The sequence below is a fragment of the Cygnus olor genome, chromosome 7 (genome assembly GCF_009769625.2).
Source record: "Cygnus olor isolate bCygOlo1 chromosome 7, bCygOlo1.pri.v2, whole genome shotgun sequence".
Lineage (NCBI taxonomy): Eukaryota > Metazoa > Chordata > Aves > Anseriformes > Anatidae > Cygnus > Cygnus olor.
In genome coordinates, this window is record NC_049175.1 from 9,027,048 (window position 1) to 9,053,977 (window position 26,930).

General features: G+C 41.2%; 1 protein-coding gene across 4 annotated transcripts in view; it reads right to left on the minus strand.

The window, feature by feature from the left end:
- Positions 1–26,930, minus strand: part of CCSER2 (coiled-coil serine rich protein 2) — a 151,364-nt gene that overhangs the window by 83,615 nt on the left and 40,819 nt on the right. For 3 of the 4 annotated variants that reach the window (XM_040563643.1, XM_040563633.1, XM_040563646.1), the window contains one exon: positions 9,310–9,506. The exons of the other annotated variant lie outside the window; for it this stretch is intronic. The gene's annotated coding sequence lies outside the window, so the exon portion shown is untranslated. The remainder of the gene's footprint in view (positions 1–9,309; positions 9,507–26,930) is intronic. 4 annotated transcript variants of the gene reach the window in all.

The following is a 26,930-nucleotide window of genomic DNA, read 5'->3' on the forward strand; positions in this document are numbered from 1 at the left end:
TCCTGCAGAAGCATCACTTGCTACAGTGGTCCATTTTCCTTCATAAAATACGTAGTGTTAGGGATATAATGTTGCCTTTTTGAAATAATTATGGAATTAATACTTTGGTTTAGTCTGTGACATGGGATGGGTCTTTATTGAAAAAAAAAAGTAGCTAATCTCTTAGTACTATAAAGATCATAAAAACTACTCAGCTGCCTGCTTTCTTCCCCAAATTGTTACACAAAAGTACGTTGAGAGCAGTTTCCAGGCACCAAGATTCACTAAAGGTGTCTACAGCTGATGACAAACATCAACTCTAACAATAAAAGTTAACCTGAAAAAAAAATAAAATTAAAAAAAAAAAGCAAACAAACAGAATACAAATACATGGATAGATACTTTCAGATCTTTCCATGACTTATAATTCAGTGGTGGATGATTTGGGCCTTTTACAAATTTAGAAAGCTATCATGATAAAGGTATCAGATTAAGAAACCTGAAAACCAAAATCCTTCATTTTTACACGATTTAGAAACACCTGCAAGGAAAATTATTGCCTTGCCAACTTATGTCTTCTCTAAGCTAAGTGATCTTCTTCAGGGGAGAAGATATGTCTAATTAGTCTATGGCCTTTTAACCAAAACTACTAACATTCTGCTTTATAGAATAAAGAGCACATGGTCACAAGACAGAAATATTAATACCCGCTGGGAATACCAGCTTTCATTGGAAGTTTGACCACTGAGGACTGGACTATGAGCATCAAATTTACTCTGTTGCTCTTTTAATAGTCATCGGACCATAATGCCTGTCAGAAATAATCCATCTTTTTGCTGAGATGTGACCCAGTTGATGACTGCGAATTGAATCTCACTATATTCCCTTTACTACTCCTTTGAGATATATATCTTATTATCCATTATCTCTTTTTAGAGCATGTAATTTCTTATAAAATGTACTCAGTCAAAAGCTAATAATATGTTTCAAGTGCTATATTAGATGGTCTTTTGTCACTGCCAGCAGGGAATAAAGTTAACACTAAAAGTTCATCAATGTGTATAGTAAACAGAAAGAATAGAAACTGATTAGTAAGAGTGTTTTTTATATTTGGTCTGCAAGACTGAGTTCTGTAAAATGATACATACAAGTCAGAATGCATTTCCATATCAAAATGTAGGCAACAGCAGGAGGCTATATTTTGATTAGTGTAGTAAATAGTGTATTTGCCAACTTACAAATAAACTGGGGGAAGAGGGAGAGTGAGAACATACTTAAGATCTTCTGTCTTTTTTTCTTATTGTGGGAAAAAAAAATATCATTATTACATGTCTGATGCTTTCCTGTTACTACCTAAATTTAAGTAGATAAACTAGATCCGTATTCTGCTTGTTTTGCTTATTTTTATCATTCATTCTCCTGCCTTCATTTTTTACATCTATTTATATACACAAATATATATCATATATATTTATTTATATATCTTGCCAATTTACTCTTGGAGGGAGGAATTCAAGCACTCATTCACATTGGCTACTCTGAGACTTGGCAAATGTACCCCACTGCTGAGCCATTTCAGTCATTGCTTTTAACTGCTTTACAGGCCATCAGCTTAGGGGGATATTGAGACAGAGCAAGTCATGTCTTGCTAAAGCAAATGCTTTTTTTTTTTTTTAAAGTAAAAGATGAGAGGAGAAAAATAAAGCAGAGAAGGAAAACAGAGAAGTCCTCTCAGGTTTTGTTTGCTGGTCAAGATGGCTGTCTCGATATTCCTTATCTCTGGCTTTTCTAATCAGTGCATGTCCCTGGATCAGGCCCAGAAACGATGCAGTTATGAGAAGGGTGTGGGGGGGAAGCAGGTGGACTTCTCTAAATCCCAGGGATACTAAGGATGGCAAACATGACAGAAAAATTCCTTCCACCCTCCCAGCTCTTCTCCACAGCCACTTCCCACACTTTTTAATGACTTCAGAAAAGATGTGGAGCAGAGTCATCCCTCCGGCACCCCATCTGCTAGTTGGCTCTAATTCCTGACACATCAATTATGATCCATTAATTTCTGGTTCCATTCTTCCCTTGTTTACCAGACATGATGTCAAGCCAGTCCTTGGGTTGTATCAGTCGATGTTTTTGTTTTCATTAGTTCAGTAAGCCACTCTCTCCATTGTTTCGCTTAGCATCCATTGTGATAGGCAAATAGGACATTTTGTAAAATGCCTCTCACCTAAATACCCAGTTTATAGCTTGGTTTGGCCCAATAAGACCACAGTAATTACAAGAGAAAATCTAGTAGGCGAGTGTATCCTAAGAACCGATCATCTTTGTGCTCTATTTAAACGGGAAAGCTAATGCCATTACCAATTCAAATTATCCTGCCCTCTAGACCTGTAATAACATTTAAGTAAGGAAAGTACTATGTGCTGTGTTCACTTTGACAGCTGTGTCACTCCTGAGTGCTCTCGGTACCAAGAGTATTTCCACAAGGGCAGCACTATTTTATTCATCCTCTGCGTGCAGCGTGACAAGTCATTCTTCCTCTCCATGTAATGCACTAATTAAAAAATAAACATGTAGTATGACAAGTCATGTTCAAAAATCTCTGAAGGACAGACCTGCATACAGCAAATCTGCTGATACTTTGTGCCCTCAACTATGACTTATTCCTGTTCTCTTAAATTACACTCTACTGGCTGATCAGTCCATAAAGCAAATGGACAGCTGCAGTAGAGAGCAGGCATTTTAATAGTAGAGTGCTGTAGACATGGCTGACTGCCAAAGAACACATTGTTAAAGCAAGCAGCATAAAATGAAAAATTAAGATATTGGCACCAAGACCTGCTGGTAAGAGCTGAGGGTCAGTAAAGGACACAGCAATAATCTAAAAGATTTCTTCCACTAGATTAAATTTAGGACAGGCAAAGCAGCCTTGCTTTGGAGAAGCATTCTGCAGTGCTGGGAACTGTGGCGTGTCTCAAAACAAACATAAAAGATGCTGTTGGCTGCCCTGGCTGCTACAGCTTCTGTTCTTGGCCTATTAGTGATTTGGTACAATCCTTCTTTATAGCCCAGTCACAGCTGGACAAAACAGCACCCAGATCTGTTCTGAAATGCACTGTATATCAATGTATATTTTAATATATGTGATGTCTTTCATACTTTTGTTTATTTGAAAAACATCAACAATTTCTTGAAATTGCCTTTTGCTTGAGATGCAGAATAACAGCAGCAAGGCAAGAGAATATGCAGATGCTCCTTCCTCAGTAGCTACCACAGTTACTGCCAGTTAATACCCAATGCACATGAAACCAGGTCTGAGAAATGCTGTAGTGAAATGGCTGTGTACTCATTATTCAGGAAAACCCAAACATATGACTCCCGTCATAGGGGTACATATATTGTGCTCCATTCTTTAGCTATATCATCATGTACTGTACTCAAATAGCATCGTGGTTTTTTTATTGCTGTCCTATTCAATGACTACAGTATAGTCTGTGATGTGTCCCCATTCCTCTCGGTAATTCTATTGTCACTGTGATCCATGGGCTCTTTATTCACTCCGACTTCTTTATGCGAGTTGTATTTTACTCCACAGATGCATGTAGTTTGTCAGCATCTGTATACCATCCCATTTATTTCTGTGCCTAAGAATACATCCTTCCTTTGGGAGAATTTAAAGCTGAAGCAATTAAACACACAGCTACAAATTGAGATGGTCAGAATCTTCAACGTCTTATAGGGCCTGTGGCTTAATATTACAGTATAATCCTAAATATCTTTTGTTTGTTTGTATGCACTCCATCTAAGGCTGTTCCCAGTGGGTCCTGGAGAGCACAGCTATGCATTAGAAGTCTCCTGGACCTGTGATTGTTTACTAACAACAGGCAATCGTACCTGCAGTTTTCATTATTTGGAAACATTTAGCCAAAGCCAAAGGTACAAAATACAGCCTGCATATGTGTGCCAGAAAAATCTTGTTAGGTCAACGCGGTGAGATTTTCTCTCTCAAAGCAGAGCAGCTCTAAAATTTCTAGGATGAATGATAAAGAGTGTCCTTCTGTAAATTTCTGTTATAAACCAGGAGTATTACCAAGTCTTTCAATGATTTACAAAGGTTATAGGGATTGAGTCCGAGCATCTTCAGCACGTTATTCATTATTCATCTATGTTAGCCAAGCATAGCTCTGCTCTCCCTACATTGCATTGGAAAGCAAGCACCGTGTCTGCAATTTTCGGCAAGGACAGAGCCAACCCTGCCCTGTGAGGTGGTGAGAAGAGGGAGAGGAAAGCGAAGACCTGCTCAACCACAAGACGGCAAACACCTCACCAGATGTGGGAGCGTTTCTGCCACATCCACCCATGCTCACGTGGAGGAAGGGGAGGTGTACACCTCCCTGAATTTCTTTTCTCTTCACACCACCTAATGAAGGGTATACCTCTTGGGCCAGACTTCAATCGCTATTGCATTGGACAGCCTGTGATTCTTACACCTTATGGTTAGGACTTAATGTAAGGTTCTTGTCTGACCTTGCTTCTGGATATTTTTAGACATCCTAAACAACCATTGTGAATCATACTGCTTTCAGACATTTTGGATTAGCAAATTATACAGAAGAGCTTGGGAAACTTCACTGATTTCTTTTCAGCAGCTTAATACAAACAGTGGGAAAAAAATCAGCTTTTTTCACATCGCACGCCTTAGCAATAAAGCATGTGACATTTGTACCATCATCTAATTTCTCTAATGAAAATCATCTCAACAGGGTGTGAAATGAAAGCTCATAGATTCATTCTCCTAACCGTCTGCCATGCAAGCTTCAGCGTGGATAACCCTACCCTGTGTCTGACACCCTAATCAAAAGATGCAAGCCTCTAAGACAGATAACCAGACATAGATGTTCTATAACGGCATCCATATGGATTTTTTTGACTTAGCCATACTGACCCTAATTGATTGTGACTGTCCACTCACTTTATTTTACAGCAGAGAGCCTGGCTCAATTTCTCATTAGAAAATTGAATTGCATTTGCATTATGTTAATCCAGGGTGAAGAAACAGGCTGAGCAGAAGGAAAGGTTGAAATCTGGCAGAGAGAAATCAGAGTCTGCTGATGCATTATTTCATTGTCTCACGCTGTACCAATCAGGGCTGATACAAACATAGGTAGTCAGATTACTTCCATTTTAAGCAGCATTATGAAAAAGACTTGGAAAGTGGGACAACTTAGCAGCTTAATATCACTCTAACACAGTGCAGAGACTAATCTCTAATATCTTTATCCTGGACACTCCTTTTCTGGGTTCCCTGTCAACACCTTTTCCCTCTCAGCAGCTCCGTCTCAGCATGGGAAGATCTAGGTCCCAAGCAATTGAGGTCAGTGGTGCAGCCAGACCCAGGGACACAAGGCTGCAGCCCGCAGAAATGTGAGCTGGGAGCTGACAAAATCCCAGCCACTGGCTGCCCCCACCAGGGTTGGGAGGCGAGCCAGACAGACCCCAGCAGGGCCAGCCAGCCATACGGCTGCCCCAGGGCCCACAACTGAACCGAGTCTCTCACTGATACTCAGTGTCTTGGTGACCAGGAGACAGCACTGGCTGTCACGAGCATCTCTCAGCAGAAAAACACCGCTGCTGGTCGTTAAGTGAGTGCATTGAAAATGCTACTACAGCAGATTCTTTTCTGAGCGCTGCATGGGACAGGCCAGCCTAATCAGGGGCTGTGAAGGCTAAGATTGAAAGCTAATATGAATCCTCTTTATCCTAATACCTCCTACACATATTATTGCTGATAAAGCTGAGCTAATAATAAGTCAGTTTTAAGGAGACAGAAGAAACACCACTGCCATAGGCATAATTTGGTGAAGATGAAGCCAATTATAACAGTAATAACAAGAATGAGTGCAATAAAGAATATCAATTTATTGGACCTTCTAGAGATGAGACTGTCATAGTAAATAAAGTAATATACATACATAGTATGTTAACAGTTAAAGTAATACCAAGGCTTGCTTATTTAGTTCCTCAGCCTTCTGAAATCCTCTCTTAAATTTTAAGGCTTCAGTGACATCTGCTGTTGAAGACCTGTTTAATTAATTAGTTGTGATTTAACAGATATTCCCTCTGAGTGAACACTTCTTCCACAGAGTTGGTGGTATTCAATTCTGTTAGCAAAGTTCCCTGCCAGTATGGAAACCTTTTAATCTGATCAGAAAACCTCCAAGACAGGCTCTTCTGCTGTTCTAGTCATCTGACAAGCTGTTAAATCACTCTTGTTTTCTAAAGCAACAGAAATTTTCTGTCTTGCTCCTGCCCTCCCTCCCAAATTTTAGAAATTCAGCACTGTGCATGAACACAATGTGTTTACCTGCCAAGAAAGCTCTTTCTGATGTGTTCAAATCCATTGGAACATCAAGATGGAGCTTACGATCGAAATGGATGACAAAATGTTCTGTGTAAAATGATCCCCAAAATTAGTCAATTAATGCTTCTGTGCCCTCGCAGTAGCTGTTAGGGAGGACTAGCAGAACCGAGCACACTAAAGATTAGCCTCTACTTCATGGCTGAGCTTAATGATCCTGAGAGGAGAACAGAAAGGTGAACAGGCTCCTGTCAAGCCCCCTCATCCAAGCAGTTCAGGAAAGGCTAAAAGCCTTATTCTTCAGCTCAGAGCAAAGGCAGAAGAATTCAGAATTAAAAGCACTCAGTTGACACCACCAGTGATGTGATATGGTGATTACGATCCTGGATAAAAGGCGTTATGTCAACGTTACACTATATTAACAAGATGCAGTCAAGCAGCACGCTGAATACTGCTGTTGCACTGCTCACCCTGAACAAAAACTCTTTTCACATGAAAATTAATGGTCCACGCTTCCATGGTCCATTGAAGTTAAGGCTGCAAAGTTGGGGTCCACAATTTTGCATCCTGGTTCTCCTATGAAATTGCTGTATGAACTCAAGTAGCCACAAAGTCAAATTTTCAAAAGCATTCTACATTTCTGTATGATCAACTACTGACACTTTTTGTTGTTGTTGTTGTTTTGGTTTGTTTGTTTGTTTTCAGAAGCACCCAGTACACCCACAGCAATAATGGAAGTGACTGCAGCATGCATTTCGCACCCAAGGAGCCCTAGACCAAGGTCCACCAAACTGGTTGCCCAGAACGGAGGCACCTAGCAAAAAAAAAAAAAAGTGTCTTTTGGAAATAAAAACTGATTTACTTGCAGATACAGAGAAAAGATACAGAACTGTGAAGTATTTTTATTTTAATATTTGAAGCCCATAGCAGGCAGTGACTTTTTAACTGTATTTCATTAAAACGCAACGTGTTAGAAGCCAGGGGTGAGGTATTGAAGTAAAGAAGCCATGGGGAATGGCCCATCCAATTTTCAGTCCCCCACATCCAATGGAATTTAAACAGTTACCAAACAAATTATTGTATTATTTATTTTTAGTCTTTTTTAAACTTTGTCTGTGATCAAAACATCTTATCTTGAGCATTTTGACCACGGGTACAGCTGTAGTAAACAGAACTAGTTCAATTTAATATTTATGCTCCCTTGAAGGGCTCCAGATCCAACTTTAGCAACTGTTTTCAGATTCTTAAGAGTTTCTGTACAGCTGCCTAAGCAGGGAAGGGCCCAAGGGAGTGAAAAATAATTGGCTGAGGAAGAGAGACTCCTCTCTACCAAAAAGAGGTAAGCACCAGCAATACAAACTTTTAAAGAGCTAAATTAAGCAGCATAAAATCAAAACTCAGTTTTAGCTAATCCTTTTAAGGGTAAATTGTTCCATAGTGTAGAACTACGAAAGAAAAACAAGAAAAGCGAATTATCTGTCTTTCTAAAATGTGTTTACAATGTACTTTGCAGTTAGATACATTATGCATTCTTATATATTATTAAATTTTAAAGCTTGTATTTTTATAAGACTTTCTTGCCAATATTTATCAACTGAAAAAAAGCTGCTTTAATATGGAGAGTTTATTCCAAGGTTATTTCCCTGTTTTTGGAACACAGAAGTGTTGTACCAGTGAAGGGTTCCTTTTGCACAGAATAAGCAAATATTGTGCAATTCACATTTTGGATGTTTTCAGCTGATAAATGGAGTATGTGTTGTACTTTTATTTATTTGTATTTCTTTTAGATTTATGAGAAATAAAAAGGCACAAATTAGAAAACTGTTATATTTAATTTAAACATGATAGTCTTTTTCTAACTCATGAAGTCAGATTAGTAACAGCTAAATAAAGTTTAATATTCTGATAAATCATACGATATATTACCTGAAAAGTTCTCGTCCACATTTAGACCTTATGACTAAGACTTCCTTATCTGATTTTTTATTTTCCAACACAAGTGGAATATGGATAATACCTACCTTTTTAAATTAGTTTTCAGGAGAAATATAACTAGAAATTTTACTTTTATTTGCAATACAGAGCTTATATTGTTCACAGGCCCTCACTGCACAGTTGCAATGCAAACACAATACTCAGCAATCCAAACTTATATTGCAAGCAAGGCCTGAACTGACAAATGAAAAGCTGCACAGTGCAACCACAGTAAGAATCACCCCCTGCCCAAGCAACTTTTCAAAGCTGTGCTCATGTTCTGGCAAACCTCCTGCACCAGCCCCACTTTCCATAGGTGTGCCTTACTTCCTCTGCGGGTCAAGTCAAATGGGGGAAGATATGTTTACACAAGAGATTGCTGCTGTGAATAAACTTCCTGCAGTCTCTCTCAAGGGATTTGTCTTCCAGTACTTGGGGTGCCAAGACTCTGAGAGAATGACAAGAACTAAAATAATTAGTGGGCTTTTTTGTTTTGTCATGTTCAGGAAAAATGGCAATTAGGCTGCTATATTTACCTGGGTACAATTATGATTTTACTAATAGAATCAAAAATATTTTTTGAGCTAAGTATGTGCAAGCTCAATCATTTTTTTGAACTTCCCAATGCTCCAGACTAGCCCATAAATTCCTTAAAAGCATATTTCAGCTTATATGAAAGATGGGTTTTCTCTATCAAATAACGTACAGTAAGTTTAAGTCAGGCTTTTGTATACATATCCTTCCTGGAATAACTTCCATTAGAAATGAATGGCTTCATTCCTAAGTGAAATATTTTAAACACAAAGGCTATGATTATCTCTAAGACCTTCACAGGTAATTGAACATTTCAATAAAAGCAAGTTAAATTCTCTAAGTTCAACTTGCAAAAGCTATTGCAAGATTGTAAAATACTTTTATACTTGGTTTCATATTTTCAGGACCCTATGGGACTGAAGTTGTGAATTTATCATTCATGACAATTCATCATCATGTCCTCTTACCTTTCAGTGTTCATGCTTCTTACATCCATCTTTCTGCTTTACCAAAGGCAGTGCAAAATGTTGAAAGTATTTCTGTCTACCTCTCCATTCCCTTTGTTGAGTGTACGGGAGAAGAAAACAGCCATGTTGTACAAGTGGCGGAACCAGTGACAAACCTTGCTTTCAGGAGACTGCCTTCTCTTTATCTTTCACACATCCTGTAGGATGAAATTAATTCCAAAGACGATGAGAAACAGGAGAGAAGGATAAATAATTTCAGGTACTCCCTGCACAGGCCAATACCAGATGTGAGTTCTTCTCTCCATGTGGAAGTATCCTGCTGAAGAACAGCCATTTCCTTGCACTGCCTGGCTTAACAGAAATCAGACACGAAAAGGAGTGCCCTCAAAATCTAGTGAGTGATGACATCTCTCACTGGGAGGCATCTGATAAAACTTTTTTATAACAGTCCTTTCATTGCAAATATTCTTTTCTCTTTGATAGAAAACAAAACAAAACCCCTTATTAAGGAATTTCTTGTGATTTGTACCTAAAACTACCTCCACCTCTTTGACTGTTACATAGTTTATAATACTTACTTCACAATTGCTAGATTGCATTTTGTCATAGTGCTGTGAAATACATTTGAAAACCTTTTATTAATGTTATATTTGATGTGATAAATTCAATTTTAGTTTCCTTCAAGCTAAATAAGAATCTTAGAGACTGTAAAAACAATGGGTAACCTGATCATTTGTTAGTTCTTTGTACAGAGATTTGCAAATGCAGGGATGTCCCTACGGTACGGCTGATGAGGAAATGGGTTTCATATTTTAATGTATAATCTCCAACTCCCAGGCCAGCCATGGGCAGTAGGTAGGCATCGTGCTGGCACCAGATCTGCCAGCATGCTAAGATTTTCCTCAACTGGAGTTGAACATTACAGTGACTTAAATAAGAGTTGAAGTGATTGCACTCAGGAATCTCAACTCACTCCCATTTGCATGAAAGACCAAAGATTGAAAGAGAACAGTCCTAGAAACACCCTTGAGTGCATTTCTTTTAAAGACTGGAAGGAGCAGATGGCTTTTGGACCCTGATGCTATCAGCACTGTCTGCATGATGAAGCACTATATCCTCACTTGTACTGATTGGGGTCAAATCAGCTCTAGCCTTTAATTCACCCTAACCACTGAGTATTTTTCCTAATTAGAAGATACATCATTATCTATTTCTACAGTAATGATAACCTGCTAAACTCTAATGCATCAATTCCATCTGCATTGCTGTGCATAAACTCAGCTATTTCACCACTCAGAATCAAGAGTTCACTGCGGCACACAAACAGGGAACCAGAAGTTTATTACAACAGCCCTGCTCCATGTATTGCAATGTAGATTGAGCAGCACTGTGATTTTCTGCAGAATTTTATCACTGAGGAGTTTGTAAGGTCATTCCCATGAGAACCTTCGATATCCTGCACAGCCAAACACCAAATACAAAAACAGGAGCACTGTTCTCCAGCTGAGAATTGATGGTCTTTTGTGAAGGACAGAGAAAAAGGGCACCGAACAGATGCATTCCATCTAAACACCACATTTTAAGCTCCTGTAAGAGTTTATGCATTACAGACTGAACTCTGCTGAATTTGACACCTGGTTTAGATCGGAGGCATTCAAGCACCACCCCAACAGGTAACAGATGCGATTCTGGCAGCTACTACAAAGCTATAGGCAAGCCCTCGCAGATCTGCTGGCATCCCAGAGCGCGGTGCGATAGTTCCCGTTATTCTCCCAAAGATGCCTTCTGGGCAGCAGAGCTGTGGAAGGCCCACGTGCCACGCTCAGAAACAATTTAGAAAGTGCTGCTTATTTAAAGAGGATTTATCTCCTGATTCCAGTTCAATCTGCCACGCACAGGAATGTTTTGTAGGAGAAAGAGGACAACAGCAGTGAGATTACTAACAGAGCATCAGGTTTAAAAACAGTTTTCACAGGTCTACAGATTGGTGGAGAATAGACTTTCTATCTCTTTTTCCCATAATTGTGCTCATTCGATATTCTTTATTGCCTTACATTTTTCTCTTCATGCTTTTCTTCTTGGTTTCACGCCCAGCTGGCTATTACCTCAGTAAGATGATGTGTGGAAAAAGCCTCAGGAACTAACAAAATTGATTCAAAATTGCTAGAAACAATTGCATTTAATGCTTCAACTAAAATACAAAAAACTAAATTCACCTGGGAGGTCAGAATCTCTGCACAGAGAAGGTCTGCTTGTCTGTATTATTTTCAACTAGAAAATTAGCAGCAGCCAGCAATGACAGGGTTTTACAGAATATGGAGACCATTGCCGTGTTTCTTCCAGTCAAGCCACTGCCCCTGCATTTACCTGCCTAACCAATGGCAAAGGAAGTATACACATCCCTCCAGCAGACACTAATTTTTGCCTGTAAGTGCTTTTGACAAAGTCACAATACTACAGCATGCAGTATTTTACTGTGAGACTGTACAGCAGCCACAGTTCAGCAGAGCAGCAACCTCAACTGGGAAAAGGATTCACAGACTGGGAAAATTTGGGCTGGCAAATACTAACCCTTACCTATTAACTCATGACAGATCCCAGGTGTCTGGATAAGTTACAACAGAGCGGCAGAGCTTTACAGAACTTGCTTTGCTCTGCATATTAACAGTGGCAGGAAAAAAAAATCTGCTCTGCTCAGCTCTGTAGGATCTTGGTGGGAATTTTCCCTTTCCTAACTACACAGCCCAGTTATGCTGGCAGAAAGGTCTGATCTCTAACGCCTGGCTCAGAGTTGGCCTGCAATTATACCAGCGGCTAGGAGGGAGGATTAAATTGTTTCAGCCTTTTGGCTGAAACGCATTTCTGCTTACTTCACACGCAGCTTAGAAGTGAAAAGAGATGTTTCTAGCCTTTCATATCCAGCATGATCCACCCTAGAAATCTCTATCTTTTCCCAAAGGAAAGGCTTAAGAAAATTTGGCCTGACATATGAGACATGTTTCAATCACATTTTTATTGCTAAGTTCTGGCAAGAAACTCAAATTTCATTTCCAGATTCAGATACTTGCTTCTGAAGCATCAAGAACAGAAGTCCTGTTTCTGGCTTTCCCCACTGCCGGCCAGTGACCAGCCAGTGAGGTACAGCTGGAGCCTTAAACCCCGGGGATTTTGTCAGTGCAAGACCAATGCAGAACAACTGTAAATATGTAACGACAGACTCCATACATGCTCCCACATAAGGGATGCACCAGGGATGAATTTCCATAGGTAGGAATGTTAGATCAGTGCTGTCCAGCGATTCATTGTCAGCTGTCCTGGGCAGGTGTGCTGGGTCCCCCAAGCCAAACAGCCCCAGCAATACAGGAGTGTCATCAGTGACACCGGGCAAGCCCGTTCCTCCGAGGCATGGCCCCACTCTTGGTGTGCTCTCACAATTTCCCTCTGTCCCTCACCTCTGGCAACCCTGGGCTGTTCCTAAGGCTCAGAGGAGCCCTGCCAGCTCTGCCTGCGCAGCTTGGAGCGCACAACTCCAGTGCAAGGGCCCCAGAGCAACATATGAGAACAAAAAGGGGAGCTGTAATTGTCTTGATAGATACCTTAAGCAGATTTTTAAGACTGCAGAGTCAAAAACCATACAGTACAGGCCCCTGTAATATAATCGTTGCTGAAGATTGATGAGAAATGCAAAGTCATATTGAAATAGATTTAGCAATTTAGTCAATACTGGAGCTGCTTTTCCAGATGAGTGCGTATTCCAAAGCTGTCATTGTCACAGTCCCATTCTGACATTTGTCACGTCAAGGTTTTTTTTTAACATTTCTACCAATTAACTAGCTACTGTTACTAATCGCTGGCCTTTTCTTTTCTCCAGCATTTCATTAAGTGCAAGGGGAACAACTGCTTTTCAGTTCTGCTTACAGAAGAACTGAAGGCTGAGCCCACTGCTCCTGCCCGTACAAGGCTTTGCCACAGCTGTGGGTGTTAAGGACCTAATTTCCTGCACTGGGGACAGACGGTGGAGCCTAAACCCCGAAATGAAACAGCTTAAGTTTAGCTTCTAAGAAGCCGAATCGCTGCACTTGCCAATTCACTTTGGGGCAGGGTGGTTCTTAGTGGTAGCTGGATCTAATTAAAATGGCATTACAGAGGTATCTTTGGTTGGTTTACCTGGAGAAGACTGCTTCTCAGGAGCTAAGGGGTCCCAGCATATCAGCATTAGGTCAGTAGTTTAACAAAATAGCTTGTTCGCTTATTATTAATTATCAAAATAACAGGTTGTTTTCTAAGAGGTTATGTAGTATTTTCTTTAGGAGCATAAAAACTTAGATTCTGTGTAGAAACTGTCTTGTTTGGAATTAGCACAAAGCAGGAAACAACTGCCAGCTTGGACAGCAAAGCAAGATGATGTGCTTTGTGTCTGTGGAGCTTCATTGGTTTAGGAGAAGGACCGTATGCCATGGTTGCCTGGAAGTAAGGTTGCAAGGAAGTAGGCAGAACGGCCCAAGAAATCAGCTGTAGCCTCATGGTCTTGTGTCAGAGTTTACCAAACTTTTGGCCTGGAATGCCATACACAGCTACCAAGTTTTTTATTCACTAAAGAAAGGATTGGATGGGTTAATAGTCTCTTAATGCAAGTATTTCATTATTCCATCTGCATTCAGAAGGCATAAGAATGGTGACTTTGTGCAGAGAGAGCATAAACAGCCTTCAGCATGGAACATAAGCACGGATTTATGGCTTCACAGAAAACTGCACTACAAGGAATTTTAGATGTCACTTAGTATGTCCCAGTAACCCCTAAAAATGCTATTTAAAGCACTCCTGACAGCACCTGGGTCTGTGGAATTTGGACCAGGCCCTCAGCAGCTGGATGTGGAGCTCCCTGACAGTGACCGTCCCTACAGCTTGTGACCTTCAGCTCTTTGTCCCCTCCACCTGCTGCCTCACCAGAGGCAAAGCCCACTGCTCCTGGATTGCACAGCCATCCTCCCCTGCAGGAGGTCAATTAGCAGTAACAGATCTCAGCTATTCCTGCCACTCCAAGAACTCTTTAAAAGGTGTGTATTTACAGGACTTGATCTACAGAAGGAAAGGCGTGAGTGGAGGAAGTTGCTTTCTTGGTTAATGTGCAATGATCGAGTTCATTGCAATACTATAGTAATAGAGAAGAATATGTAAGCTTCACATTAAACAGGAACTGATATGAAAGTTCAGCTGCAGCTGTCTTTTGCAGAAATACAGAGGGTGTATGAGACTTATTAGGATACAAAAGATTGTATCTTGGACAAGAGCAGGCAACCTTACTCCATCATCTGAACCAATTGTTCCTTGGAGCAAGTACTTATCTAAAGCCTGCTAAAGAAAAAAGCACAATATGACATCTAAGTATGATATTACACCCCCAGATATAGCTTCAGGTCAGGGTTTGATGATGTCTGTTTGCTTCTTGTATGACTGAAATGATGGCTTAGCCTTGGACTTGCATATTAGGTTTTCTTCTTCCTCTTTTTCTTGGCTTGGCTGAGATTTTAAAAATGAGAACCTGTGCTTAACTATTAACTATATTAACAACCAGTTCTCTCGAGTAAGACTTAAGTACATTCATGTTTAAAGAATAGCTATCATATGATTTAAATTAAAATTTCACCTATACTTGCTTAATTAGATAATAGAAAACTTATTGTACTTGTAAGTGTACTTATACTTCCGCATAAAGTCAACCCGTTATGTAGAACAGAAGTCTGTTTCATATCAACTATTTCATATCATAATCAGGACAAATTCGAGCAGAGAATTACCACACGGTACCAACACCGTCAAAAAAAAAATCAAAATCTGAACTTCACATGAACAGTTGCAGTAACAGATAATAGCACAGAAAAAAAATGAAAGTGATTAAGTAGACTATTTTTCAAGGATTTGTAGATTATCTTCTGATTTTTTTTGTTTCCCTAGCACAAAGCAGAATATGTATTTAATATTTTTAATTAGAATAAATGCTTCACAGCAATGTGAGGTTTCTAGAATTTTGTTTGACAAACATTGAGTTATTTCAACTTAATTGCTGTAGTTTATTATGGCATTTATTACACTTTTATTTAGTCTTGGTTATCAACAGTAATGCACCTATTCTTATATTTCTGCTTCATCTTCACAGACTCGTAGATGTACTAATTTAATTAAATTATTTGCATTCCTTTACTGACTATAAACTTAGAGTTACTAGACACTTCCCAGTCAATGGGATGCTTGACAGCAACGCCATATACCATGAAATAAATCCAATTCAGTTAGTCACTCTTGAGAAAGAGTTTCAGGTTGCTTTTGACATAGATACTCTGGTACCAGTAACTGCACAGGCTGATCACAATTCAGTCTTGAGGTAGGGATTTATGTGATATACAGTTTCAAGCTGCCAAAGCAGAATGGAAATTGCTTTTGGGGTATGTCCTCATGACGTAAGAACAGCAATAACAGAAGTAGCTCTAACATTTCACCTAAATCATAGCTATTGAGCTACAATTTTCTAAGGAGCCTGCAGAACTAAAAGGGAGTATAAGTCCATGAACATGTGCTGCAATTGCTTGCAAAACTGAAGCTTCTTTCAAAAATAAGAGATCCTTTCCCAGTTTCTCCCCCACTAATTCCCAGAGAGCGGGATATACAGCCTTAAAAAGGAATCAATGTTAGTATTACTTATGGAGTCGCAAAGGTTAGCAGTTACTTCCAATGCAAGCATGGACAAGCATTTTGCAAGAAAACCAAGGAGCACACTTGCACTGCAGAGGCTTTACCCCATTTCCTTCAGGAATACTAATTTGGATGGGCCCACAGTGCCAATTCCAGCAGGAGAGGTTTTTATTGTTATTTATTTTGTATGCTTTTCAATTAACATAACTGCACATTAAAGCAGAAATAAAGCACAAACTTTTCTTTCTAGGCCCCAGCAATGAATGTTTGCCTAGGGTCTAAACTATTGTTTACAGTAGTATTTGCTTATGCATGTGAAAACAGCCGCAGTATACAAGGCCAAATTCTCAATTAGTATCAAAGCTAGTTCTCCCCCATGTAAACGTGCCTCTGATGAGCAGACCCATTTTTTTTTTTTTTTTTTTTTTTGCAGAAAGCCAGAGTTCAGAAGTGTTCTCCCACCCCCGAGAGGCAGAGAAGTGTACATGTAAAGATGACAAGCTAGAAAATTTGCATGAGTTCACCAAGACATTCAGCAAGGCCAGGATCTGCCCTTTCCCTCGCACAGATTTGGAGTAAAGCTGGTGGATTTGCAACCTCCATTTCTAAGTAAAGGGACTGGAGGTTGTCCCTTTTTTCTTTTGGCACATTCCTTGGGGGTTATTAGGGACAGGGAGGACTGCAAAGGGAGTAGGAAGCCATGATCCTGGCTGTGCCACTCGCATCCACAGCGATGCCAGATGGCAAAAGCAGCACTCGAGCTTCTGTGCCACCTGTAGAGTGGAACAACAAAATGAAGAGAGGCGTGCAGGAAATTACAGTGAACAGAGAAACACATCACCAGCGCTCTGAGAGCACGCTCTTAATGTCAATCCCTGTGATTGAATTTGTAAAACACAATGAAAATCTCACGGGCCTTTTAGGCTCCTTGAAACCCTACTGAGATATCCCCAGCTGTACCAGACATATAACACGTAAGAAGACAACAGAAAGCCATGTTTCTCTCTTGCAGTGGCATTGAAAACAGCAGCAGCACCTATTAGAGTAGCCCTAGTCCACATCAGTCAAGTGGCAGGGGGGTTACAGGGTGTCAAATGGGCGATGCAGCAGCCAGCCTCACATCACTCCCCTTCCTGAAGGGATGCATTTTTCACTCTCACGGAACAACAGCATTTACATATGTGCTACTGGAAAGATAAATCCCACGTGCAAAGTCCCATCCAGGTCTGCAGCGCTGCCTGCGTGTTGCTTGCCATCATTACGACTTCTCCCTGGGAGATGACTCCTCTTGCACCTTCCTGAGAGGGGAAGAAAGTCCCCTGCCTGCTGAAGAGCTAGGCACCAGACCCACGGGGGTTAACTGATGGCCCAGGGAATTGATTTGTCAGCAGCGATACAACAGCAGGATGCGCTGCAGGATGACACAGCAGAATGAGGGAGTCAGACCCTGAGGGATCTAAAAGGAATTTTCCTGGCCTCTGAGCACCATAGGTAGTTGTCGAAAATACATTTTAATGTGCTCATGAGACTGAAATGGATCTACAAGTGGAAAATTCCCTCACCTGTGAGGGCATCCAGCAAATTCTGCAGCAATAAACAAAATGCTTTCCTCATAATCGATACACAAGTTTAACTTGTAGGCTCTACAGAATTTTTCTTATGTTTAATATGAGGGAGAACAGGTACAGGACCTTGCTGGAAGAAAAAAAAATGCTTTTTCCTTCAGTCTGTGACAGCCTATTTGGCTTCAGCCTGGGCTACAAAGCAACCGATGCTGCTGCTGGCCTCCTCCTTCACAGCACTCTGCATTAGTTAATTAATAGCCTGATATATGCAGGATGGTGAATACATTTCCGGGTTAATTCTGCCCAAATATAGGACAGTTACTAGAAGTTGCTTGTGAATATCCAAAACCCAAATTCAGCCTGTACAAAAGGTCACCAGGGCAGCTGACCTAAACCAAAGGGGTATCTACCACCCCATATGAGTGGGAGCCTTTGCTCCCACGCCTCACAGCCCTTCTTTTCCCTTCAGTGAAGTTACCTTTATCACAACCAGGGAGCCTTTTTCTTTCCCAGCTTGCTTTCTTTCCCCACTCTGCCTTTGAGGAGGGGGAGTGAGAGCACACTTGTGGTGGAGTTGAGCTGCCAGCAGGGTGAGACCACCACAGCCCTCTGAAGGAGTACGCTGTGCCGCTGCTCCTGAGTTCCTTCAATGACATTTGTAGCTAAATTGCCATAGCTAAGTGGTGGTGCTGTAATTATAGTTTATGAGTTTTTCTACTCAAAATAGCCCTTTTCTTCCTCCTACAAGTCTCTCAAGCTGCACAATAGCCTGAAGTAGATCATGCAAGTTCTAGCCCAGAAATTCTAAATGAACAGAATAGCCATTTTAAATTGTGAGTAAAAAAAAAAAAAGTTATTTTAAAGGACTCCATGCCACCGAGTCCTGTTGTTATGTGCGTCTACCTAGCCCCATGCTGCTTTGTGCCCAGCTCATATAAGAGCTGATTCATGGCAGTACCTGGAGATGAGATTAAGACTTCCCATTGCATCCAAGCCCCTTCCCTTTGCACTTGGGCAGTCTTTACTACAGTTTTAAATGACCGTATAGCTCTCAAACAGCAGGAACCTATGTAGGGCATTTTTATGGACTGCCTTCCAAACAGAAGAATACTGCAGAGCTATTGAAGTTTTCTAATGTATTTTCTGGGGGTACTGATGGGATGTCAGGTTTTAAAGATTTCTGGATGAGTCATTTCCAGCTATATCAGTTGCAAGCACCTCAATGTAGTGATTTTTGCCTCAAGTGACAACAGATAAATTGCATCAATAACCTGACACTCTTACGGGCCTCACCTGCAGAGGGATGCTAGGGTATGTAAGCCTCCGGCACAGATGACAGAGTGCCAGAAGGGTCTTAAAAACTCCATATTGTGAGAGACAGACTGCACCTGGAACAGCGGGGGCAGATGCCAGGCTACATTTCATCGACACTTTATACCATGGGCACATGAGACTCACTGTGGTGTGCAGCCAGCTGTGCCTGCAGGGGAAGCCCAGGGTCAGGCCAAGGTGACCCCACAGCAGCTGAGAACTGGCCATGCCCCTGGTTAATCTAACCCTACCCTGACATTATTAATGTCTAACTGGTAGGAGATCTGCCTGCTCGCTAATCCCATACCTCGCATACAGACATCCAATCAATCATCATCTCATCCTTTTAGTAGCAAAGTGTTTTTTTTTTTCTCCTCAGACATTTCTTACAGCTCTTCCATAATTCCAGGCCCTACCCATGCCTACTGCAGTCCGCAAAAGGCCCCCATTGGAGTAGTTCCTTTGAAGTTTTCTTCCATAGTCAATTTAGATTTGAATTAACGTTACAAATTTTCTACTCCATTAATTTCATTACAAGTCCTTTTATGCAATTGAGTAATTAATTTCAATTCTCTATAAGGGCTTTCATTAAACTATTGCTATTGTTGAAACCCTATTTTCCTCAAAAGAGCGGGTGGGACATTCTCTGGAAAGACATTTAAACTGCTCTTCAAATTTAGATAAAGTCAGTGATTTAAATTACTCATATATTATTCAATTTAAGTTTTATGATGTTTGCAGCCCCATATCTAAAATTAAAACGAAGGCTAACTTTTCTCACAAGCTGATATGAGAACTGCATTGTTTCTATCTCCTTAGTAGCCAGCTATGTTGATTTGCATTCATATTGTAGTTATCTATAATAAAGTAAGTTAACAAACCTTAGCTGATATGCTCTACTTAATCATTTCATTTGTAAGTAAATGTGAAATACAGGTGACAGCCTATATTTATTTATACATTGCCTTGGCAGCATGAGATTTAATTGATCTACTGTGTCTCATAGAATTGAAATCTTTTGTTCCCTTTTTCTTATAGTGCCTACGAGGCACTAACAAGCACCACAGCATTTTATGTGTGTGCAAAGACTGTGGGAAAACAGCATGCATGATCCCAATTCTCCAGGCTCCACGAGGGGAAGGCAGGGGGGAGAAGAAGTTGCCGCGTAAGATCTTTGTACTTTGAAGCTCTGGTTGCCCTAGGTGCCTCCCCAATGGGATCTTTTCCATGCTGCTTCCAAGTGCTCTACCCACTTCTGGGTCAACACACAAAGAAAGCAGCAGTGCTGCCCTGGAGGATGGAGTGACCACTGGAAGGAAGGTCCCTGTCCCAGGGGACAGAGGCCAGCTCCTGCAGGCACCTCACACTGCCCTCGGTGGCAGCACCACATCACCTGCCCGGCTGCTCCCGGGGGCCCTCAGAGCCCACAGCTCCACAGCAGGGGTTCTGGCTGGAACTGGGGGAACACATACAGTGTGGTGTAGGTGCTGTATTGTACAAAACGATGCGGTGTCCAAGGACTGACACCCTGCCCTGAAGGCTGAGAACAGGGCTCGAGTTCTTGCAGACACGGTAGTTGCTTTGTCCAGGCTCAGGAGAACTGTGACAAGTCTACGTGCTTATTATTTGACTTCCTGAGCCACTTTTCAGAAGCAAGCATTTTTTTTACCTAGAGAAAGAGCAGAACATGGTATCTATTCTGTAAGAACAAACATGAATTTTCCATCCACATTTTGACAAGGACTAAAGGGCAGCAGTGAACAGCAAAGCTTCAGATTCAATAAGCTACTTAAAGCAGCTGTGCTGATGCCTCTAGCCAGCAGTGTGCTCATTTCAACAGCTGCATGGCATAAATAGAAACTGCTCACTCTTATCTCTTGGCTAAATAGATAGCTGTGGGCTTTAACCCCTGTAAGGGCCCTGTACAGTTCCTTCAGGAGAAAGCAATTGTTTCCTGACTGAAATGCCTCTAAGCACATCAATGACAAGCTGCATCACCAGGAGACCTGCTCCAGCTTCCTCTTGTGTACATACTGAAAGTCCCCAGGTCTCTGCTGGGGTTTGAACTAAGGGAATCTGACCCGCAGTTATCCCAATGTGGACATAGCCTAGAACATTAAAAATTAAACAAAATTAGTTATTTAACTGAACACTCAGCATATTTCCTAAAACACTTTGTTGTTCCCAGAATATATCCAGGACTCACACACACGCTATGAGGCAGAGCTCACGTCCATTAGCCACTTGTACACCACAGTGGTCTGGCCTGGTTCTGCAGTCCTCAAAACTTCTGACTTCTGCAAGAGCAGCAGTTACAGTGTCCCTGAATGCCAACATACAGCTCCACATACAGCAATGTGGCTCACCATAGGGAGAACAGAGCTGGCTCCAATGTATTTGGATCCCCTGACCCCCAGGTTTGTGGTATAACAGCAGAGTCCTGTTATATCAAACAGCAAACAAAAAAACAGCTTATGTTGCTAATGGTCTGCAAAGACAGTGTGTTGAAGTTACTACGTGACCAAACCAAATCAAACCAAGCAACCCACTGGCTCTTGCTAAATGCAGTACTTGATATATTTTCAAGCAGTGTGATCCCTAAGCAGGGAGCTGTGGACCACACGTACAAGAATCACTGCATGGTACTTTCTGTACAGAAGCAGGGTTTCCCTAACTATAGCAAAGATACCTTCCAAGCTGAGGAAAAAAACATCAAGGGAGGACTTTTTCCATTATCTGCTGAATTAATGATATGTCACAGTATGATTATAAGGCCTTGCAATCAAAAGTTGAGGCATGAACTATAAAAGTTTCTTTTAATAGAGAAGTCCCAGGGGGCTGCTCATACATCCTCTTTTCAGCGCTGAAAAATAATGATTCATCTATCGCTCTGAAAAGTGATTGCTTTTCAAATTGAAAAATCATAGCAAACATGGATGTTACAAATATTTCCAGATGCAGCTTTGCAATTAGCATCAATAGCTACTTAGCATATTATGCTAATTGTGTTACCCAAATAGATGCAAATAATATGAAAAATGGGGTGGGTCCATTCTTAGCTGCCTTTACAGTGTTGGGCAATTATCCAATTAGACTAAAAGATGCCTCTAGGCTAATCCCTGCCTGGATGCTCAAGACAGCCAGGCATTTTTAGAAACATTACTGGTTGTCTGGAAATGCAACTTGTTTGTAAAACTGCATCATCTGTAACACCAGAGGTCCCTAAGACCTCCAGATAAGATGTGAGAGGTAGCCATTAAGCAAAAAGCTTTACCAGTAAGGACAGCTGGCGAAACAGAAATTTCAGGGGATTTGTAAGGGAATAGCAAGCTTTTTACCCCTATGTCACTGGTTGAAATCCAGTCCAGATGGGAGATGAAAGTAATTGAGCAGCCCTAGCAGCTGGCCAGCAGCCAATACAATGGGCTCTGCTCTCCGACCCAGTTTAATGGGTGAAGTCCCTGCTCCAGCCTCCAGGCATTTCTGCAGGAGGGAGCACCTGCAGAGAGCACCCAGGAGCTAAGTAGAAGCAGAAATGAGCTATGGTCCTAATAAGCGATCCCTTGTGTCTGGGGCACTGTCTTGAAGGCCAGAGCTGTGCATACCCCACAATCTACATTACAAGCCCAGCTTCATCATCAGAGCCCGGTTTCTCACAGCTGGGGTCATGTTTTGCAGCAGAGCCAAAACTTTGACAAGACTTTGAGAAAAGCTTTTGTAGTTCATGTCTGTGGCTGCGAGCAGCTGAACTACGAACTGAGGGTAAGACTGTCAAGGTTAACTGAAAAGATAGTAGGAATGAAGAACTGAAGCTGTGTCGTGGACTGAGAACTGTGAACAGTGACACCACTGAGAGCCTCTTAAAAAGTCCTTTAAGCAAAATCAAAACTCATGAACTCTTGGTTGTCTGTTTCTAGTCCCGTGAAAGAACACAAGAGGACAACTACCACTTGATCATTGTTTTTAAAACTTTTTATATTAAATACCATGCTTTATTTATTATTTATTTTGGCCAAAAACATATCTTTCTCCCTCACATCCAACTCATTTGGGGGGAGATTGGCCAGGGAGGGTGTGTGCACCTTGTGCAAGCCCTGGAGACTGCTCAATGCCAAAAAAGTTACAGAGGATAGATGAACGCTTACACCAGTTTGTAGACTTGGGATGGAGAAGGAACTACCCTACAGAAGACTGTTAGGAAGCCCTGGGGTCTTACTCATCTTCCTGTAAAGGAAGACTCACAGCACACTCCTACTGAGCATGTGCAAGTTGCAGCTGGTAAGTGACCTGCTGTTACAGGTGGGGCTAGTGGCAGAGCCCATGATCTTTGCTTTCTTCCTGGACACGTTTCAGTCACAATCCCTAATCACCAGTGCAAAGTCCCTAAAGATACTGAGCAGTGTTTTGCAGTGCCGGGAATAGATGTATTATGGACCTCTCCACATGAAGTAGATGTGTACGAAGTTTTTCTGCAGTAGCCCAGGATTTGAAATCCTGAGGCAAAGTTCATTACTGGCACTGCCACCATTTTGAGTAGCTCTCCTGGGAGCAGGACAGGACTGCTTTGTATTTCAGCTCCACCTCCTCAGCCAGCAGTTAGCTGCAGAGCCCAGTCCAAACGGGAAAACAAGCCTGGAGCAGCCAGTGTCCATTACATGGCTGTGTGGGGTCAGGTGGCATCAGAGATGCCATTACTCCCTTCTCACCCTGTGTTCCTGACACATGAAAGCTTCTAGTGTTGTGAGCCCCAGCTCATATACTGACACACCAGGCATACGCCACGGCCCTCAGTGCTTCACAATGAGTCTTTATTTTGTATGTAGCCTTACCATGCTGCACATGAGATTCAATGGCACAGCTGCTAAAATTTGTGGCAGAGCTACACAGCTTTATGTTGCTGTTTCATGAATGTACAAATAAGCATGCGGTTTGTCACAGTATGGAAAGGGGTCATTTTCTCTAACCCTGCTAATCCTAAATAAGCAGTAATGATAAGCACCTTTTGCAGGCTCTGTTTATAGTTTAATCCGCATCTACTCACAAGAATCAAAAGCAGAAAAATATTGTAGAGGTATTAAAGGAAAGCCACTGTTACACTTTCAGGACATTACACAGAACTGAAGTCAGACACCTTTTAGTGATTTTAGAGAGAATCATGTGGCTTAAATACTAGACAAGGCTTTGAAAGTCAAGGAATTAGAAGAATCCACCTGACCTGCTCTGTCTGCGGAGCATTCAAGAACAGTAGTGAACATGTAGCACAAATAATTGAGGGGAAAAAAAGCCTTAAAGAATGACTGAAGCTCCTAATTAGCTCTTAACTTGAGTTGCACAGAGACCTCCAGAGAGGCCTGTAAAATAGGAAGATATAAAACAAAGAAATTTGAGATTTAATCTAGAAGAGGGAACTACTCCTTGAAGAGGTATGTCACAGCCTATTAAGGAATATCTAAAAATCACTTGGCTACAGAAAGCCCCAATTCTGTAAGGGGGTTTACACACAAGCTAAGCATCTGTGCTTTCAGAGTCAGCATATGGCAAAACAGTACTTCCCAAGCAAGCGCTCCATCTTCACTTTTCACTTTAAGACATCTTTTAAACACAGGGCAGCTCTATCCCAGGCAGCAGTGCATGGTGGTGTAGATCATCTCCCTAGTTCATACCTCAATATAGTATTTCTAGGAAAGTTATAAACTGCAAACAAGCAACGACAGTTATAGCTATTAGAATTTATATTTAACTCTTATAATCCTGTTTAGAGGCTCATTTTATAAATATTATTAGGGTTCATTGTCTGTTACCCTTCAGGTTTTCTGGCTACCAATTACAGACTATAGTGTAACTGAAAACCATTAAGTATATCCCTCTACCATACACTTAAATTTAGTCCAAAACAAGACCTAAGTGACAAGAGATAAGCACAGGAGTACAAAAACAATAAAACAGAATTACTCACTATGACAGGCGGTGATCACAACACAGCAGCACAGCCTAACTCTTAAGTTTCTTCACATGTTGCTGCGACACAGTAGTTTGGAAGAGATTTGGGTGGAAAATCACATTAACATTTACATAAGTTTATTAATATTTGCTACAAAAAGCCCAGAGGAATTTAAGAAATCTGTTGTACTGGAATAAAGCATACATCTTTCGCAGCCAAAAGCATGGTCAAGGCTAGTGTTATGGGCCAGTCAAAAACAGTCAAAACAAGATAGACTCCTTGCCTTGGCATGCCCCAAGAATGCAGGAAGTTTGCTAAGGATGGAGAGGAGTTTACTTTTCCTCATGGGAGCTTTCCCCATTTGGTCACAGCTCAGAGAGTGAATGTGCAGAGGACTGAGTCCCAAATGAATGCAAGTCCTCTTTGTCCCATTCTGTGGTTCTGCAGATGCATGCACACATTCATAATTTATCACCCTCCGTACACTATTAGATATATTACTTGTCAATGTATAATAGAGTTGATGATGAGACGTGAGAAGATGCAGGGGTCCACGTGGGCTTGAAACCTCCGTTCTGTATTTCTCCATTTGTGAAGATTTCTCTTAAATTATAATTAAATTTTCTTCTTAAATTATACTTCCTGATAAATGCTCATTTTATTTTTCATATTAGCATTGTCTGTACAAAACATTAATATATGAAATATCTATAAAATGACAAAAGCGAGATGGAAGAAAGTATTTCACAGATGTAAAACTGCTTTAGAACCCCAGCTGAAAAATGTTACTGCTATTTTGCTGTTTTTCCAAAAAGGTATTCCAAAAGCCCTGTTTTTCCTGAAAATAGTTGTACCTCACTGTTCCCTACATGTAGTTCCTCCCAGATGGGAACACAAGGATGGACTGGAGAAGCTAACAAAATAGCAATAACATAGCATTTTCTTGAAAAATATGAAAGCAGGTCACAACTGTGCAGTTTAATTAAGGTATTATCTGTTTTGCAGAGGGGGAAAAACCATAATCCATGGAGAATTAACAGATTTGTTGCCTCCAGTCTTGCCTTCATCCTCATCTCACTGCTCCAGAGACCGTGCTCAGAGGAGATGGGTGCCTATGAGCGACACAGGAGGACCGCAGCCCTTCTCCAGGAGCCCACAGGCTCCAATAACCACACAATCTCAATAGCAGCAGCACTGTGCATCACCATTGTAACAAACTACCTCGGGTCAACTGGCCAACACATCTATCACCAGATCTGGGACAGCAGAGCAGGGGGAGAGCCGCAGCCTGCTCCAGCCCGTGACCCAGACATGCCATATGCTCCGTGTGACAGCACCAGGGAGCCTCTCTGCAGCTGACACACAGCAGACCCAGCACAGTCCTGCTTTTGGAGGACCAGGAGAATAAACTCTTCATTTTTGGCTGCAGACATGTTCCAGGAGTTCAGCAGCATTGGTCTGTGTATCCTCCCAGGCAGGGACCTGGGAAGTGTTCACCTGTGACTAACACAGTGAGGCCATGCCTGGGGCTTACAGAAATAGACAGCAATAAGCAAGGAAACACAAAGCATGATCTTTACCAAAACCTAAGCAAACAGCCTGTCTGAAAAGAGGTGGAGTAAGGTGGTCCAGCGCCCCCAATGCAGGGCAGACATCTGGCAATGAGATACAGATTACATGAGCAGGGACAGAAGGGACGGTGAAGTCCCAAGTGGATAAAAATAGTGGGTGAAAATTCCATGTTAATCTTGGAGGATAAACACTCTACATTAATGCTTTCAAGCACTTGCTTTAGATATATATTCTTTAAAGTCAGCTACATGTTTTATAATGGAGATCACTTCGTGATTGCTTTTATAGCTTTGTTTTTACCATAACCCTATAATTATTAGGCATTTATTCATTTCTACAGAAGATGGATGTGATGGATGCTTCAAGGATGTGAAGCAACATATATTGCTAACTGAACACTGAATAAAAACTTGAGATCATTTACATGACTGGCAAGTTTTAAATTCAAATGTTTTAAGCATAAAACAAAGCAAATTAGCATAGAAAGGCAATTTGAGGATATAAGCACTTCTATTTGTTCTTTGTTATAGACCTCTCGGTTA